The 11,062-nt window shown below is 37.5% G+C and overlaps 1 protein-coding gene and 1 pseudogene across 2 annotated transcripts in view; one reads left to right on the top strand and one right to left on the bottom strand.

The window, feature by feature from the left end:
- Window positions 1-11,062, bottom strand: part of MDGA2 (MAM domain containing glycosylphosphatidylinositol anchor 2) — a 528,724-nt gene that overhangs the window by 466,880 nt on the left and 50,782 nt on the right. The window lies entirely within an intron of this gene.
- LOC102248973 lies at window positions 5,519-7,545 on the top strand (annotated as a pseudogene).

Here is an 11,062-nt window from a genome sequence, read left to right as displayed (position 1 = left end):
TATATATATATATTTCATATTGTAGCATGTGACAAGCTTTCCTTCTTTTTTAGGATTAAATAATATTTCATTTTGTTTATTCATTCATCTGTTGATGGACATGAGTTCTTTCACTTCTTATAAATAATGCTATTATGAACATGGGTGTGCAAATATCTTGAGAACTGGCTTTAAAATTATTTTGGATATACACCCAGATGTGGAATTTCTGGATTACATAGTAATTCTTTTTTAATTTTTTGAAGAATCTTCATACTGTTTTTCATAGCAGCTGTATCATTTTATATTTTTTTCAGACCTCTCAGATATCATCTCTCACAATCTTAACAGCTCACACCAGTCCAGCCCCACTGACCTTTCCTCATTAATTATTAGTGTGATCTTGCAAATGGCCAAGTCAAATATAAAAAAAATGCTCAAAGTCATTAATCATCAGAGAAATGCTAATTAAAACCACAGTGAGATATCACCTCAGTTCTATCAGAATGGCTCTCATCAAAAAATCAACAAACAACAAGTGCTGATGAGAATGTGGAGAAAAGGGAACACTAGTTCACTGCTGGTGGGACTGCAGATTGGTGCAGCCACTTGGAAAACAGTATGGAGCTTCCTCAAAATGCTAAAAATGGAACTTCCATTTGATCCAGTGTTCCCACTTTGGGAATATATCCTAAAACCCCCAAAATACCAATCAGAAAGAATATATGCACCCCTATGTTCATAGCAACATTACTACCATAGCTAAGATTTGGAAACAGCCCAAATGCCCATCAGTAGATGAATGGATAGAAAAAGCTATGGGACATTTACACAAAGGAATGCTATGCAGCTGTAAAGAAGAGGGATCTCTTATCCTTTGGGACAGCATGTATGGACCTGGAAAATATTATGCTAAGTGAAATAAGCCAATCTGAGAAAGACAAATATCACATAACCTCACTTATTTGTGGAATCTAATGAACAAAATGAATTGGCCAACAAAACAAGACCTGAAGCATGGAGGCATGGAACAGACTGACATAACTCAATGTGGGGTTGGGTGGACAAGAAGAGATAAACCAAAGAACTTATATACTTACTAGAGGCCCAGTGCACGGATTTGTGCACCGGTGGGGTCCATCAGCTTTGCCTGCAGTAATCGGGCCAAAACAGGCAGTCCAATGTCACCTGCCACTCCTGCTTGCTATTCCCGCTCATCCCGGCCCTGCTGCGCCTGCCACAGACTCACACCCAGTCAGTCCTGATAGGGAGAGGGTCACGCCAAGAGCCCTGCCTCTGGTGCCTGTAGGTCAGCTGAGCAGTGCTTCTACTGTGGGAGCACACTGACCACCAGGGGAAGCTCCTGCTTTAAGTGTTTTCCCCCTGGAGGTCAGTGTGCATCATAGCGATGGGTCAACCAGTCGTTCAGTCGTTCGGTCACTTAGGCTTTTATATATAGAGACTAGAGGCCCGATGCATGAAATTTGTGCAAGGGGCTCGGCCCTTGCAGCAGCGGCAGCTTGCCTTGGCCCTCGCAGCCCTAGTTTTATCTGGAAGGTCGTCTGGATGGACGTCCGGAAGGTTGTTCGGTTGTCTAGTCTATTTAGCATATTATGCTATTATTATTATAGAAGATATGCATAGCCCATGTACTGGGCAGTAGAGTAGTAAAGAGCTGGGGGGTGGGTAGGAACTGGGAGGAGTTCGGTAAAGGTGGGTGGGAAATGGGGGAGATAGCTGTAATACTATTAACAATAAAAATATATTAACAAATAATTAGTGTGGTCTTATCTCAGTGATCTTGTCCTTGTTTTCTCTTTCAGAAATATTTGCCATACTCCTATACTTCTTTCAGGTATTTATTCAAATATAAGCTTTTCATTGCAATTTTCACAAAACATTTTATTGAAACTTAAATTATCTTGGACTACTTCTTTCAGCTCTCCCATCTACTACTCTTACATTTTACTTATATATTTGCCCATGGTCTGTGTCTCCTTTTCAGAATGTCCATAAGAACAGGAATTTTTTTGTCTTCTCATTCACTGCTGGTATCTCCAGTGCCTGAAATTGTGCCTGGTACATAAATTGCTCAATAAAATTTTTGTAACGATTGAACCCCAAGCTATTAGAAGTTATCTAAACTAACTGCATAATTAATCCATTATAGTTCTTCAAGAACTTCACTAAGAAACAGCCACATAGCCTGAGAAGAGAGGAAGGACATGGAAACCTGGGAACCAAAACAAGAACCTGAAGTCATATCAGATCAATGCTTTCCAAAGAGTGTTACATAGAATTGTGTCCTTTAAATATTTATTGCCCACATATCCCCTAAAATACTTCTGAAAAACAAGGTAACCCTCACATATTTTTTTGGTTAACATCTAACATTATTTACATAGTTTAATTGCAAAGAAGCATTGTAACTACTAACTTTAGAAAATAACATGGTCACACCATTTTTTAAAAATATATCCATTGATTGTGAAGAATTAAAAGTGTACATGTTAAAGGGTGAGTTTTATGACATATGAATTATATCTTATTTCAAAATATTTGACATGAAAAAAAAAAAGAAAAGAAAGCAGGTATACAGGCTCTTTCTCTAAAGTTAAAATTTCCCCCTTTCTAATAACTACTTTTAACAATAACATCTTTGTTATTGTACAATTAATAAGACCTATTCTTTTAGATGAGATGGAAAAAATTTTGTAACTTTTTTATTATTAAAAGGTTGCAGTGTTTAAAAAAATTGATCCATAGAATATACAACAATTTGATACTCAATATAATCTAGTAAAAATTTGAAAACATGGTCATCTTTAATAGTAAAATTTTACATCATTTCTTTTTGTCCTTAAATAATGTTTCACTCTACTTTTCTCTACAGAATTTTATCTTGAGGTATTATGTTTAAATGCTTGAAAGTCATTTACTAATCAATATTTTATAATATCTATGTGAGTATATTTGAAGCTGAGATTGAAGTCATTCTTTGAGTCATCACTAAAAGTATGTTAGTACATAATTGATATAAACAATATAAATATGTCACGTTTTTTTGAAAAGTACTTATTGGAAATTCATCTTTTAATCAGATGAGTGGGACTATTTTTCCCCCAATTAATTCCTGTACACTGAATGATCATGACATTGTTAGAATAAAACTAAGATTTCACATTACTCATTTCTATTTTTCATTTTCCTAATTAAAAACTGAGAAACTTGCTCACATAAATAAGAATATGGAAAGTATAATTCTTTGAAATTCTTCCAAGCTTTGGGAAGACTATCTTATAGTGCTATGCTGCATCATCACAAATTATTTCCAGTAGCCTGTGTACTGACAACTCTATTAGGTCCCTCTTCAATTTTATTGAAAGCAAAAAGAATTGAAAACCACCCTAGTTGCAAGAGAATTCACTGCCCAAATATAAGTCATTCACTTTTTCAATAACAAAATAATTTCCATTTGTTTGGTGTCCTGGAAGTTTTTTTCACCTTGAGGTAATGCACCAATAAAGATTAAAGTAGTTAACTATATCGTTTTGTTTTTTTCTCTTTTGTAAAAAAGGGTAACGGTGATTATCATGGGTCGGGGGAAATAACCTAAATCCCACCAACCTTTCCTCAAGCATATCAACTTTAGGAAAGTATACACATAGTGATTAAAATATTAATGTTAATTTCACTCTATCCTTCTACTCACAGGCCCTCATTTGAAGGTTGTCCCTTATAAAAATGGGAGTGGCTCATAAATGAGGGTCTTAAAATATTTAACAGGGTAGACATGTTTCACAATGCTGCTTTTTCCTTCCACTCATAAGAGATTTACAATATTAATAGTTCTCTGGTGAGGAAACCTGTTTGCTTTTCTTAAAGTCAGGCTTTCTAAGTTACATTTGAACAAAGAACCCTATTCCCTTGTAGTAATATTTGACAAGTCACAGAATTAATAATCTGGTGGTAATGTTTAACAGTATGCTAAATGTTGCTACTGAAAGACATATATTTACCAAGTAAGAAGTTTGAGGGAAAAAATGGCATTAGAAATAAGGCTCTGGCATAAGAAAGTGAATTCTGACAACTACGGAATCTGAGAGAGTACAGAAGGGCACAGGAGCTGAGAAGGATACTGCATTTTCAGAACAGAAAAGGGCCTAGTTCAAGAAATATGGGGGAAGGGAGAGGACTCAATGTCACCACCAAGTTATATAAGTGAGTGACAAGATTTTCTAAATTCTAGGACACTCATACATATTCAACAGATAAGCTGCTGCTGATAATAGAGTGTTCTTTCTTCTGGAAAGTGGGGGTGGGAGCCTAGACAGAAAATAACTCTGCATCTCCAGAGATAAAGGGAGGAAATTCTTTCAGCCTCAACTGGTGCGAGGTGGAAAAAGATAACTTAGGGAGAAAAGAATACCATGGCCCCAAATATAATCCTACTAGAGTATCAGTGCACAAAATTTGTGCACTGGGGGGGCCCTCAGCCTGGCCTGCACCCTCTCCAATCCAGGACCCCTCCGGGGATGTCCGACTGCCTCTCATAATCCGGGACCGCTGGCTCCTAACTGCTTGCCTACCTGCCTGCCTTCCTGAGCTCCCCTAAACGCCTCTGCCTGCCTGATCACCCCTAACCACCTCTGCCTGCCTGCCTGATTGCCCCTAACTGCTCCCCTACTGGCCTGATTGCTCCTAACTGCTTCCCTGATCTCCCCTAACTGCCTCTGCCTCACTCTGAACCCTGGACCCAGGATTCCCTAACTGGCCAGTTGCTGGCACCCAGGACCTGGGCTTCCCTCCCTCTGCTGGCAGCAGGCACCCAGGACCTAGGCTGGCTTTGCCTGGTCCAGCTGCAGCCACAGGGTACTGTGGGTGGGAGGCTTTGCCTGGGCCACAGCTGCAGGCACTGTCGCCTGGGACCACGAGGCATCGGCTTGTCCCTCTCTCGGCCTCAACCTGGCTGGTCCCCATTCCACTCTCCCCAGTGTTGAGTGTCTGAGCCGTTACGATGTGACGGTGTGAGGGTGTGACTTCCATTTGCATATTAGCTCTTTATTATATAGGATGTGGACAGATGAATTCATATCTAAGGTGAGGGAAAATTATATATATATGAGTATATATATAATCATGTCAGCTTTCTCTCAGAGATTGCATAGAACTATAATTAAATTTTGTGTGTTCAATGCAGTGCACAAATTTTTTGGAAAGACTCACACAAGAGATGTAAAAGAGGACAGTCAGGCTTTAAGCAGAAGGTGATATCTTTACTGAGACCCTAGGTAGCAGAAACAGAAGTCACCCAAGACATAGAGCATAGGATGTATCTAGGAACCATCTCATAAAAAGCTCCCTTGAATATTTCTTTCTTCTCAATACTCAGAATGTAGTTTTAAAAAAAGTTTAGAAACATTATAGAAATCATTGCAAAGATAAGTAAAAGAGAAAAATAGCATAGAAAATACCTAGAGTGAATAAATACAAATGAAAAAAACTAAAACTTGTCAGGCCAGTCAGAGGCACAGGGAAGATGAGATGCTGTAGTCGCCTGGTGATCCTGAGGCCTGCTCTGCGGCATGGGCACCTTAAAGATAGCCATATGGACGAAAACTCAACTGCTTCAGAGGCCAACATCTGTCATAAAATTAAACATTGTTTTGGTGATTTCAAATTGCCACAGGACAGATTTTTAAAGGAACAAATCAAACTGGATGAAAGCTGGGTACCTTTGGAGCTAATGATAAAATTCAACAGGTTAAACCATCTAACAACAGACTTTAATGTAAAACATTGAGCAAATCAAAGGCAGAACTCGTGGGAATAAATGAAGAAATGACTAAAATCAGAAAGTTTCCAAACAAACTCCTCCCTGAAGTGACTGATGAGTATAAAAATCATGTAAAAAACAGATCTGCTTATGTTAAAGACTTCTCTGCTGATGCAACCCTTGATGACATAAAAGAATGGTTAGGCCTGACTGGTGTGGCTCAGTGCTTGAGCATTGACCTATGAACCAAGAGGTTGCCTATTAGATTTCTGGTGAGGGCACATGCCCAGGTTGTGATCCCCAGTAGAGGGCGGGAGAGAGGCAGCCAATAGATGTTTCTCTCTCATGGATGTTTCTATCTCACTATCCTCCCTTCTTCTTTCTCTAAAACCAATAAAACAACAACAACAAAGAATGGTCATAAATATTCAGATGAGAAGAACATTGCACAAAGCATTTAAGGCAAGCATGTCAAACTCAAAGGCTAACATGGGCCAAATAAGCAAGGTTTAAGTTTATGTGGGCCGCAAAAAGACAAAAGCTTAAATTTTCATAGAAACATAGGTTTATTTCAATAGAGATATGCTGAAAACAAAGGGCTGAAATAAATGAGTAATCATCAACATAAAATAATAGAACATTTTAATAAAAATTATTTTTTTTCTTGAACATTAATTTACCAGACACTGAATAACTGCACAAATGAATAGGTGTAATGCAAATAAACCTATTTTCCTTGTTCTCCAAAAGCGAAATATTTCCTGTTGCACCCACTAAACAAGTCAGTACAAGACTAATGACGTGGCAATCAGCTGCTAAAATATTTGCTGCTAGTATTAGTGGAGAGAAATGGTGCGCCTGCACATAAGGCGCATAAGGGAAATGAATGCAACACGATTATAGTAATCAGTCATTAGCGAACATTGTAGATTGTTATTAATAATTATGTATAACAGGATATCATAAAAATAAAGTTACAAAATTCTGATTAAAACGTTTCTTACATACTGTTATATTGGCTGGGCTGCATGTGACCAGCGAGCCGCGAGTTTGGCATGCTTGATTTCAGGGATCAGTATTTGCTGTGTCCTATTGTAGTGAATCTGCTAAAAAGTTTGTGGAAACCCCTGGACAAAAGTACAAACACACAGATCTGCTAATACTTTTCGAGGAAGATTACTTTGCAATAATGATAATTAATAATAATAATAATAAATAATAAAAATAGCAAAATAAAGTGAAAGCTAAATTGTAAACTACACAAGAGCAATGAGAAAAATAAAAGTTAGCAGAAAATGCTGAAATTAAATAGCTAAAAGAAAAGGTTGGCTGCTTGCTGAAATTGGCGGGGCGGGGGCGGTGGGGAGGCACCTAGATGATCATACCTGAAGAGAAGACACACAGGTATTTTCTCAAGCATGGTGAAATATAATGGAAGATTTTGTCAGAGGAGCAAAAGAGGAAATAATTCAACTTACAGAAAAAGCTAAGGAAGCACGGGGTACTGAAAATGCAAGTAATGGTAACCTACAATTAAAGAACAAAGAAATGACATGAGAAGTACTAGATAAAGGTGTGAAAAAGAAGCATAGGAACATATCATAAAGAATCAACAAGAATCCCTAAACAAATAGAAGACAAAAGGAAAAGGAAAGGGAAAGAAAGCTGCCCAGACTGGATCTGCTAAAGGAAAAGTACAGTTTCAGGGCAAGAAAACAAAAGTTAATAGTGATGATGAACATAATGAAAATGGTGCAGAAGAAACAGACAAAACAGCAGAAAACAGATAATGGTGTCGGAGACCAGTAGCTTACTGAAAACATTTTTTCTTCATTTGAATTAGGTTTTCAGCTGCTTTTGTCTTTGGAGGCTTTGAAAAAAGCAAACACACACACACACACACACACAAAAAAAAAATTGGTCTGTTTCAATGTCCACTTGTAAAGAAAGAAATTTTTTGTTGTTTAACTTGTCTTTTTGGTTACTCAAATGAACTTTTTTTAATGTACAGTTCTGTGTTATTACAGATGATTCAAATATCATAAGAAAGATTCTTGTACTAAATTGCCTTTGTAATATGAGAATGCATTAGTACAAATTAATAAAATATATACTATATAAAAAAGTAAAACATTATCTATTTAACCCCTGTTTAGATGAGCATCCTTCTTGGGGTTCTCTGAACAAACATTTGACAAAACTGGACTGAGCCTGAACAAATCATCATCTGGGGGTTGAAAATAAACCCCACTGAATCAACTCCTCATTCAAACTTAACTTTTTAAGGCCCTTTTTGAACAAAGTCCTAGGGTCAGTCCATGGAGTTCCTAAAGAATGCAAATGCCAGAAATGACTTAAATGTGAATCCAAGAGACAGACTTATGTTTAACTTTAATATCAGTTACTATGGCAACCAATAGGCTATTTAAAGTTATTAGCATTCTAGCCCACTGAGTTAATAATATAGACAGGAATAACATAAAAGTTGAGCAAAAGCAAATTGCTTTAATGTCACATCACATAGCAATGACAGTGAAAGCTGTGCAAGTTTAAGAAGGTTCAGAAGGTTTGGAGAAACACAGTTTACAGGACAAATCAATCAGCAATTCTAAGAATTTGTAGCAAAATATTGTGTCTCTTCCCTATCATGTTCTTCAAGCTTTCTAAAATTCTAAGTGCAGGATTTAAACAAAACAATTAAGTCAAATTGGAATAGACAGATTGATCTTTAGCCAAAATCTTTTATAACTACATAGTCTCCATCTTACTAACTATTCCTTGTTTCATCTCACGTACACAATCAAGAATGGAATATAAAGTTAACTCTGAGATACACAGAAGATTTTAATGAGGATAAAGGTAATGCAATAAGGAAGAAAGAATCAAGTTTCATGAACTGCTGTTTGAAAGATTCAACTGCTAAAAGCAGCAAAGAATGATATCTCATAAGATGTTCAAACAGATGGCTTATGTCACTGTATCACATAAGTATGGAGACTAGAACTAAAATAGCCCAAGTAATATTTTCATTAACAAGAAGCCAAGTACAGTAGCAAAAACACCTTTAGGAAGAATCTTACTTCAAAAAAAAATGTTTTTCCTCCTTACAGTTCGTGGTATTTTCTGAATTACTCTTGGTCTGTTGCATATGTTTAAGCATCCAGGTGCTTGCCATGCTCAGGGGAAAGAAATTAACCTCTCTCCTTGCATGAGGCCTCCTTGACTTATGAGCCCACATGTGATGGAGATAAAGGAGAGAAAACTGAACAAGAAACTTAGGAGGATAGTGTTATACTGCGTAATCTTCCAGGGAATTTTTTTTGCATATTAAACAAACTGACTGGAGAATTCTCTCATCTTTTAATTAGTTGTGAAGAAAGGGACACTCATCAACTTTGGGGACAGTAAATGTTGCCAGAGTGACCTTATAATTTTTAAAGGTGATGTCAGAAAATTGCTTCAAGAATGTGTGCACATCTGGTGGTGGATATCTGTGAGCTGTGATTACCCACAGACATGTCAACTGCCAAACCAACAGATCAGAGCACTGTGTTTGACATTTGAAAGACTCTCCCAAAGTGGGAAGAACAGGCTGAGATTTGCAGAAGCACTTGCCTGTATGGCCTTATCATTAAAACCGTTTGCTGATGTAGGTGGATTCAGTCATCTATAACTTATACTTAGGGACCACCTTCGGAAAGCAGCATGTTGTAGTGGTTAAGAACATAACATCTAGAGACAGCAACCTGGGTTGACTCTTAGCTCCTCTTCTCTGGACAAATTATGTGACTAATCTGGGCTTCCTCTATTTCTTTCTCACAAGGCTATTCTAAACATCAAATGAGCCAATATATTTAAAGCCCTTAGAACAATGACCAACACAAAATTTGCAATATATACTGTTTTATATCCTCATTATATATTAAATACATTATAAAATTCACATAAAAATTGAAAAATAAGATAAGCAAAAATTGAACTTTTAATATTACTCTCCCTTGCCCCATGAATTTGCTTGCACAACCCATTTAAGCCATCGATCTGAAGCACAAAAGTTCAATAGGGAAAATTTTGAACAAGGTATAATCAAAAGACAACAGTGGCAGTCCTTGTTCAAGCACAGACCTGAAGAGTAAATATAAAACAGTCCAAATATTTGTCCTGGTAGAACCTGGTATCTTGGGCTTCACTCTCATGAGCTAGAACAGAAGAGATTTTGAAACCTAATGCCATTTTATGTTAAATCATAAGGCTAACTCTCTTGATTAAAATTTGACTTTCTTGCCCAGTGGGTGTGGTTCAGTAGTTGAGCATCAACCTATAAACCAAGAAGTCCCATTCAATTCCAGGTCAGGGCACATGACTGGGTTGCGGGCTCAATCCCCAGTAGGGGGCATGCAGGAGGCCGCCAATCAATCATTCTCTCTCTCATCATAGATGTTTCTCTCTCTTCCCCTCTCCCTTCCTCTCTGAAATCAATAAAAATATACATATATTTTAAATATATTTTTATTGATTTCAGAGAGGGAGAGAGAGGGAAGGAGAGATAGAAACATCAATGATAAGAGAGAATGAGCCCTGACCAGTTTGGCTCAGTGGATAGAGCATCGGCCTGTGGACCGAAGGGTCCCGGGTTCGATTCCAGTCAAGGGCATGTTTCTTGGTTGCCGGCATATCCCCAGTAGGGAGTGTGCAGGAGGCAGCTGATCGATGTTTCTCTCTCATCGATGTTTCTAACTCTCTATCCCTCTCCCTTCCTCGCTGTAAAAAATCAATAAAAAATATTTGGAAAAAAAAGAGAGAGAATGATTGATTGGCTGCCTCCTGCATGCCCCATACTGGGTATTGAGCCACAACCAGCAACATCCTGGTTCGTAGTGGCTCAACCACTAAGCCACACCAACTGGGCAATAAAAATATATATTTTTTAAAATTGAATTTCTTTACAGCCTTCTAACAAGAAAGAAATATTTTAGACTAAGAATAAAACCTCCTTAGTAGTTAAATTTCACATAATATATATTAAAGAAATGACCATTCTATTTATGAACTTAAAGTTATTGTGGGTTTTGTTAACATGAGGCAGCTTCCCGACTTCAATGAAAAGTTTGAGTTTTTAGGCCTACTAGACTGGGGACAGACCCTAGAAGAAAGCGAATAAACCAGGGTAATTCCTCTCTGTATGGCCTTTTCCTGCCAGCCAGATGCATCCTCCTGGTGATATCCCAGCTACTCAGATATTATTGCTTTACATTTATCTAAGTTGAATCATAGATAACTGACACTGCATTGTATTAAATATTGGAT

The sequence above is a fragment of the Myotis brandtii genome, unplaced genomic scaffold (assembly GCF_000412655.1).
Source record: "Myotis brandtii unplaced genomic scaffold, ASM41265v1 scaffold5, whole genome shotgun sequence".
Classification (NCBI taxonomy): Eukaryota; Metazoa; Chordata; class Mammalia; order Chiroptera; family Vespertilionidae; genus Myotis; species Myotis brandtii.
The sequence above is the reverse complement of the archived record's forward strand: the minus strand, read 5'-3'. Positions and strand labels throughout refer to the sequence as shown.